The sequence below is a fragment of the Halyomorpha halys genome, unplaced genomic scaffold (genome assembly GCF_000696795.3).
Source record: "Halyomorpha halys isolate HHAL.00 unplaced genomic scaffold, Hhal_1.1 Scaffold221.1, whole genome shotgun sequence".
In the NCBI taxonomy this organism is placed as follows: domain Eukaryota; kingdom Metazoa; phylum Arthropoda; class Insecta; order Hemiptera; family Pentatomidae; genus Halyomorpha; species Halyomorpha halys.
The window spans coordinates 554,982-564,398 of record NW_027110535.1 but is presented as its reverse complement, the minus strand read 5'-3'; positions in this window follow the sequence as shown (position 1 = coordinate 564,398).

The following is a 9,417-nucleotide window of genomic DNA, read 5'->3' as shown; positions in this document are numbered from 1 at the left end:
TATATTATAATTTTTAAATAAATTATGAATTTTAAGTGTAGACGCTTATCAAGATTATTATTTGTGAACTGCATCGACCTATCTTATTTCTCATTCCTGAAATTCATCAGAAGATTAAATGAAACGAAAAGTAATTTTTGAACGTTTTAACACCTATTCGACACCTCTACTAACGTGATTTATACGGTAAATTGTCGAAGAATAAATAAGATGCATAGTTAAAAAACATTGATTATAATGCTGTCAAACCGATTTGAAGATTGAAATATATATATATATATATATATATATATATATATATATATATATATATATATACGTGTGTGTGTGATAAACGTCGGATACAATATTCAGTTTAAATAATATTACGCTAATATGTTCATAATTGAATTATTCACACCACATGCAATCACCTCTTATAACAGGAGGCATAAAAGCATTTAATTTACTAAAATTGTTCGGTCACAGGGAGGGTTTTATGGTTAAGTGTTAAGGTTTAAATTCTATCATGAACAATCCAATTATACTAATTGATAAAATTCTATTTCCTTTCTATTTAGAGTTTAAAAAGTCTGTAACTAATGGAAAATATCAAATTTAGATAAAAGCATTGTAGTCCTTTTCTGAGGGCTTATTGATAAATCGTTATTTGTTTAATTAATTTAAAACATTTTTTTGCATGTATGTAGGTAAATTTCCCTAAAAGGTAATGCCGTTTCATTTATTATTTGTTCAAGCATTCCTGGTATATAGATAGATCATATATTTCTTAACGAATTTCAGTATTTTACAAATGTATTCATTAGTTTTATAACCATGTAAGATATAGATATAATTTATATAGTAAGACGAGAATTACTAATTTAGTGAAATAAATATTTTAAAAAAAGGATCTTTTATTATTTTATCAACAAAGATCTCTCAGAAGGAATTATAATTTTAATATCAAGTAAAAAGAAGTTGAGAAACGTTCTCGAGTTCTCCCACTGAAGGATTTAGTCTGGAAAGTTCATACTTACTTAAGGTAAAACTAAACTTTTTTTTCTTATTCTCCTTATTAAATAAAAAAAAATAATATAAAGCTTTAAAACATGAAAACAAATAATTTTTGTACTTCTTTTTCAAGTCAGACAAGAAATAATTAAAACTGTACATATAAAAGTATAAATTTACATAACTTTAAACTTATAACTAAGTCGAAAAGAGGAAGAGAGAAATGATTTATTTAGCCAGTCTGCCCAAATACATTGGGTTCCCAAAATACACAGCATACCAATCAGTCCATAATCGGACATATATACACTACGTATATTTACATGACATAACAAAAAAATATATATATATTTTTTTTACGCTTTCCTTTTACAATCAATACTCGTCTACATACTAAATACGAATATTATTAATTTTTTTTGTTTTTTTTTATTTAACAATTTCTTTCCATTTGACAATTTTACTCTCCTTAATTCACTCTCTCAGTCCTTCTCCAGTGATCCGCTTCCCACGTTCAATCGATCAGGCGAATTTATCTTTTGCATTGCAAAATCAAACCAAGGACGTAATAGTCACAGAAATAGATCAATTTGTCAGAAAAACAAAATTAAAAAATAAAAATAAAAGTTAGTTAAGAAAAATAATTTAATGAATAAATAAGTTAAGGGAATAAATACTATTTTATAATATTTAAATTATTTCTATCTGACATCCTATAAGTTATAGGATGTCAGATAGAAATTATTTTTAAAAAAATTGAAAAGAGAGTGGAGAAACAACGCACAAGAATAATACTGATTTATTTTACCTCCTTATATGCATTCTTGGTGTTTGTTTGTGTGGGTAGTAAGGATTAAGGCCGACAATATGCCAGGTCATACTGTACCTCCTCCTTCTTTGACGAAGCTTGTTCATAAACTGTCAAAGAACATAGAAATAAAAATTGACTTATAAAGAACAACAGAAAAGCTAAAACTGAAATTGGTATACCTGAAAAGAAAGATGCATGTATATGTGGCAGACCCTCCTTTTTGTTTATTTCCTTGGCAACTATTCTTTAGTATAGAGCCCACGAAGCTCATCTCCAATGTAAATATCTCACAAGTAGTCTTCCTCATTTTCTCTCTGATTAAGTGCATTTCCTGCAAATTGACCAGGATCTAGCGAAACATATGATTCATATCCTTCAGTCTTATTTTACTATTTACCATGAAGTTTCCTCATCGACTCTTGATTCGAAAGATCCTCACAGTAAAATAGAATCTCAACTATTTCTGCTTCTATTCTCGCCAGAATTCTATAACCTCTTTAAGGAAGTGGTTTAGTTTTCCTATCTTGCCCATGAATCGCAAGTCCGGATGACCATTCTGAGGTCATGTGATGTCACCTTGGCTAATGCATTACCGCCAACGTTGTTTCCGATAATGGTGAGATCTCTGATATTATCAGACAGCAGAGTTACCAGCCAGGTATTTAGGACAGCTGCTACACCGTTTAATGTCATAACTGAGAGAGATGAAAAAAAATGTGTGTATATATATAAACTTGTAGAAGTAAATGAATAAAAAAAAGGATAACCGAAAACTCCCGGGTTTCGGCACCACTTATGTGATGTCAGATAGAGAGAAAGAAACACTTTATTCATTCATGCCCAAATACATCGGGTTGCTACATTACACAGCATACTGATCAATCCGTGACTGGACAAATATAAGTTACATATTTTTACATGAGATAATATAATAGATAGATATATTTTTTTTCTTTCACGGTTTTCTTTTACTTTTCTTTTACAATTAATACCAGTCTACAAACTAACAACAAGTTTTTCGATTTATTCATTTTCTTTTTCTTTCCCTTACATTTCACAAACCCTATTTCATTTTATCAACAAATTCCCCTATGTAACAAATATTAAAATAATTTAAAATAATAAAAAAATATTAACTAAAACAACAAATAAGATATGCGATGCATGCATGCCATCCCTTCTCTGGATAAACACCCCCACTCATTAATTTCCATGCATGTGGTGGTGTATGATTCCCAGGGAGTCAAGTATTATATTTTCTGTCAACCTAGCCACGTCCTGGACATCGATCCCGAGCTCCTCCAAAAAATGTAATATGTAAAATTAAAAAAAAGGAAAGGGGAAACAAGGTACGTTTTTACTAGAATAATACTGATTTATTTTAACTCTTAATTCACCTTATATACACATATTCTTGGTATTTTTTTATATATAGAGTTGAGAATTAATGCTGACAATATGCCTTATAATTGATATTTGTTTAAATGAAATATTGTATTTTTGAATAAATTTAATTTTTAAGGAACCTTAAATTTAGATAATTACCTATATTTTGGATGAAATTATTTGAATAAGTTTCTATTAATTTATGTACAATCGATTTGTTTCCTATTTTCTATTACTCTAGAAAAGAAAAGTCGCATTTCTCATTCATTGCATCCAATAAATTCTTCACCCTCCAATTCAGAGACGAAATGCAGACAAGTGACCGTAGCCAACAACGAATTCCAATCTGCTTGGCGTTTCCTGGCCCATGCATTTTGCACAATGTACTAGTGAAAGCCCTTTCAGTAGTAATTTCCCTCCTCCACTGTGTGTTTAGGAGAGATAACACACTAACAGGAATCACACCACCGTGCTCAATCGAGTTGACGATTTTGTCACTAATCACAGTAAATTTAATTGAGATTCAATATCATTTATCATTCAGATTGAGTTTAGAAATTAAAGTCAATTTTTTATAAGATCCTACATTAAATTTTGTTTTTAATGTTTGTACATATATTTTTGCATCCATAATTTTAATGTTTATTGTGTTTTTAAATGAAATAATCATGAGTTTAGTATGTATTCGTAATTTTGCTTTAGATCTCAAAATAAAAAATTCTTCCAAAAATGACGTTATAAATAAAATATAATATTTTTTTTTTTTATAATATATACATAATTTTATTTTAAAAATTCTACTTTTTCTATTATTCTATATAATAATCATTTTAATTTCGTTGTAGACACTGTTTTTGTATCCCGTGTCACATCTGTTACCCGCCATCAATGGCCTCCCTCATTTTGCATCATCTTGTTAGAGCTGAATCTCCTCAAGATTAGATTAGATTTTTATTCAGGGCGATCAACATCTAGGTTATTACACCCTTTTTACTTTATATATCTTCTTGTCTTTGACATTTGAATGTAGACTATTTCCTTTTTACACTGGTCGATATTGGTGGATTATATTTTAGTATAAAGTTGAGTTTCTTTCAGAAATTTTATTATTTTGTCTATTGATTCTGCTGAGTCTTTAAGGGCCAAATCCGACCAAATTTTCTACGTTTATTTTGATCCCAGCAAGCATAAATTAGACCAACAAAACTCTCTTCCAACACAGTTCTGACGACTACCAACATGCTGAGTTTGATTGAATTTTTGTTGACAGACAGGTCTCAGGAAGATTTAAGAGGCATTGAGTCCGCAAAAATTAAAAATAAACAGTCTATCGATTATGATAAAACCAAAGGGAATTTGGTTTTACGACTTCGTGAAATTAAATAAAAACAATTTATTTTTCCGGAACAAAATTTGAGGTTAATATATTGGCCAAAACAGTGTGGTCGTGCTTACTTACGACTTATAAATAATTATAAATATAATAATTATAAATATAAATATATAATAATTATAAATAACGAATATATATATCACCATCCAGCTTCCATAAAGTTGGTACCCTCAGTTCACTTAGAGTAATCGAAAAATATTAATGGTTGAGTAATTAGTACATAAATACAAAAGAACAAGCAAAACGTGAATAATTGTAATTTAATAACTATTTAAAATACTAAGAATAAAAAAAATATAGCAATATTGCAAATACGTTAAATAAGTTGCAATCATACGGAATGATTATGTCAAATTCTTCGGAGAAATGGGTTCCAAGCGGTATCAAAGATGATTAAGATCACCTCAGGCGAGAATTTCTAAAAAATATTCTCCACTTGTGGGAAGCAAGAGCTCAGCTTAGCACCAAATCATTTCCTTGAAATCTTTCTTGCCCTATTGCCCTGAGATGGGAACTCTTAAAAATTCCCTTGGTTAAAGAATTCGTAAATTTTCTTCGTTTTCTTTTTTATTCAGGTTATGAGACGCAGTAAAGCAATTTTGTTACGTACTGTTTTGTTTATCGTTTTTATCGCTAAATTACTGAAACAAGAAAATATAAATTATACTTGCGTATCCGTTAGTTAGCTTTATTGGATGAATAAGAACGACAGTTAAAACTAATTGGAATACCAATACAGGAATCCAATTAATATGATTATTCTTGTTTATTAAAAACTGCAATAATTAAAGTGCTATAGCAAGGCTGTAAGTATACATTCAAACAATGTTTACATTCTGCTATGTACTTCATTGAGATTTAATCGGGATGCCAGAATAATCGCTGAAGGCAATAAGTTAATTAATTAACTATATATTGAGTCCTAAAAAACTATTATTATGATTGGATTCCTTTCCAAGGGCTTGTTTGTGTTTACCAGTTAATCAGTTATTGAATATCTTTGTTTAATAAAATATTGTTACCAGGATACATTAGGGAATGGTAAAAATTATACATAGGTATATGAAGTACAGAAAGGAACAATGCATATATTTATACTTAGTAGTTCGTAGAAAATTATATTATATTATAATGACTTAGAGAAATGATTTAGATAGTTTGTTTGCCATAAAATATTATCTTACAACTATTTACCAAAATCAGTGGATATGGAATATGTAGGTGGGATGGACTGGTTGTCATCTGTTCCTTCTCTTCGAATCCTGTCTTTCTTCCTCTCTCGTTGTCCTACCCCTTTTCTCCAACTTGCCTTTTGGGGCGTTACCTTATTTTTGAATCTCATTCCTCATTGGCCATAGGTCACAAAACGCTCCCGAGGTAGGCGTCTTCCTCCCCAGGCCCCGAGAGTGGGTGAGAATGTTTTGACATGTCCAGGAAGGGCCTGCTCCTGCTTAATTGGATTCCGATCCTTCGTCAAAAACTATCTTGTCAAAACCTGTCGTTTTGGTTGAAACACTTAAGGTTAGTAAATCTAATTTTCTCAGGGGACTCTGGTAATGTGGCAAACTTAACATGTTTTCATATCCGGGGACGCAGTAAAAGGTTCCTTGAAAAGTACCCTGGTACTTTACTGGTACCAGGTATAGGAACAGATGACGAAAAATCTTAATTATACACAGGATTGTGAAAAGGTCAATACATATCAATACTAAAAATAAAAATAAAATCAGGTACGGTGGAAGCGTCACTCAACTTTCACTTACTATAAATATTCGTATTTTAGGGCTTCCTGAGGTGAAAGTAAAGCATATCAACTTTTTTTATCCCAAGATTACAAAGGACTCTTGGTTTCAGTAGTAAAATCAGAATATGTAGTAATTTATGATAAAGACACTGGTTCTGATGCTTACTGAGTCGACTGTATAATGTAATAAAAAATATATTTAAACACTATTGAAATTTACATAGGTCAGACTATAGACTATTAAATTTAAATTAAACTATTAAGCTATTACATACAATGATTAAATTTCTTCTTGCTGTTGTTGTGAGATGGTTGTTGGATGGTACTGATGCTAATTTTAATTACTCATTCTTCCCTCCGCCTCCCGGAGGGCCAGCAGATCCCTGGTCTCTTCTACTCCATTTGGCTAATGAAGGGATTAAGAGTATAAAGATTCCATGAACTTTTAAGGATCGGGGGGGGGGGAGGGGAAGGGGTCCCTGAACACCTGTTAAATGGAAAAACCTAACTGATGTTAAAGACTATATAGTTGCACATTGATTTACTCATTATGATCAAAATCGATTCAGCCGTTTGTGAGAAAAACCGTACAAAAAAATGTGTAAAATCGATTACATAAAAATGGCACTTACCTATTTAGGGTAAGCTCATTTTCAGTAGACTTTTCGTTTTATGAATAGGAATTTGCAAATAACAAATGGAGTCGATAAAGGATTATTTCCACTCCTATTTACCAACAGTTAAAAGAGCGGTGACCTACAACTTGGGAAATCCACCTCAACCCGAAGACTGAAACCCTGGATGCTGCAGGACATTCTGTTATAAATTCTATATTTATCAATTCTATTATTGACATTACTTCTGTTTTATTTCATTTTTTTTCTTTATCCTTTTTTCAAATGGACTTTTTTTTTTCCTTTAGAGAGCAATTGTTTGCTTTGTTAGGTATACGAACGTTGAAATTAACTTTACTCTCTGCTTAATAATTATTATTTTTATCTATTTATTTCATCTTTAATTATAACGTTGTATATAGTTAGGGGTGTCTTTTGTACGAGACTATACCCCCACCTCCCCCAACCAATTGTTAAAAACAAATGTAACTGTTATATCAACCATGTAAGGCCAATCTAGTATTAAAAATTAAATTAAAAAATATGAATATGAATATGTAAGAATTCATTGGCCTATTTCTTTAGTATTTTCCTAGAATAATGCAACTAATAGAAATCATTACAACCTACAATGGTTTTTTAAATTGAAATTTAACAATTAGTCAAATGCCACTAAAGTTTTATGAGAAGAAACAAATCTTTTAAACTATTATATATTTTTTTCTGATTGAGACGGTAGTGATTATAGCTTCCATCGAATTCTAGTATATGTATAAATATTTTCTAGTTGAAGAAAAGATTTCAAATACAATCAGACTAAAAATGCTTTACCGACATTTATAATCGTTAAAATTTATTGCATATATTTAACATATATTATACATTCTTTCGGCATTGTACTAGCCATCTTCAGTTATTTTTCTATAAAAGAATACATTGAATCATAAAATTACCATGATATCTAAATTATACTTGTTAAATAATCTTATTCAAATTAGGTTATTTTAATTGTCTAATAACAAAATTAAATCTGTCCATACTGCAATTTCATATATATGCATATAGTATTCTCATTTTGTATTGCTCATATCAGCGATTTAGGCAAAAGGAAATATATGAGCTCAAGGCCCTCGCCTTCCCCTCCAGTGAAACCTCCTTTATTGTAATCTAGCCCTTTTGTGTTACACGATAGCTCTTCCCGAAGGAACAAGACTAAACGTCCTCTAATAAACATAAACCTGAAACCTACGCAATGTTCACTAGTGTTTCATCAAACTGTTTTAACAAAAAATAAAAAAAAAAATGAGGAGAAGATGGTTGGGGGTGCGGTCAATGAAACACATTTCATTGACCGCACCCCCAACCATCTTCTCCTCATTTATCATCCACGGTCAACTATCTCTCATAATTATAAAAAAAAAATGTTACCGAACGAAATTTCTGGGGGTTGGTTTGTTTTGAGAATTTGATTTCCAAAATTATTTGTATAATAGCGTGGGGTATAGTCTCTAGCAGACTATTAGACACCCCTAACTAGTTACGATAAATTATACAAATAAATAAATAAAAATAGTAATAGTTATAACCTTTTTTTTTCTTTTTTTTTAATTATTTATTTATTGTAATTTACAACTGTACAAAATAATACAATAAGTAAATATGTAGTATGTTTCATATACACTTGAAAATCTTGGGAAGGAACCACCCGTTGGTGGTACTTCAAACATTAATTTAAACTAGAAGGTCTCGTGGCCATCTTCTTTTCAGACGCCTCGGAGGATTATCAGGGATTGTTAAGGATGAAAGATTAAGAATTAATGGGTTAGGATGGTTAAGGAGTTTGGAATAAAAAGACGCATATCTGGTTTGGGTCAAATCTGCAACGAATGGGATGTTAAGGTCTTTATGAATGAGTTTATTTGTTACGTAATAAGGAGCATCAAGGATTTTACGTAGAATTTTGGATTGTAACGATTGGATGCGGGAAGAATTTGATGGTTTGGTGGAGCCCCAGAGCTCAATTCCATATGTCCAAATTGGTCTGATTATAGTTATAAAATTAAAGATTGAAAGAGAAAAAAAAAAAGTTAACAACAAAAATAAATGGTATCTTTAGAATTAATAAAGTAAATTATTGACTTAAACTGAAAAAATAAAGTGAGAAAAATAAAAGGAAACAATAAAATAGTAATAATTATAATAAAATTAAAATCTGTACCGCGACATATCATGAAGGGTCAGGGGTTCAGTACTTTGTAAAGTACTGTTACTAGGCCAACGGTTGTGCAAGGAGGTGACAAATTTCTGCCCAGCCGGATTCGAACTCGGGTTCTTGGAGTTAGTAGCCACGTAGCCACTGCGCACCTCAGTAGTTATAATAATTTTTTTTTAATTATTTATTTATTGTAATTTACAACTGTACAAAATAATACAATAGGTAAATATGTAGTATGTTTCATATACCCTTGAAAATCTT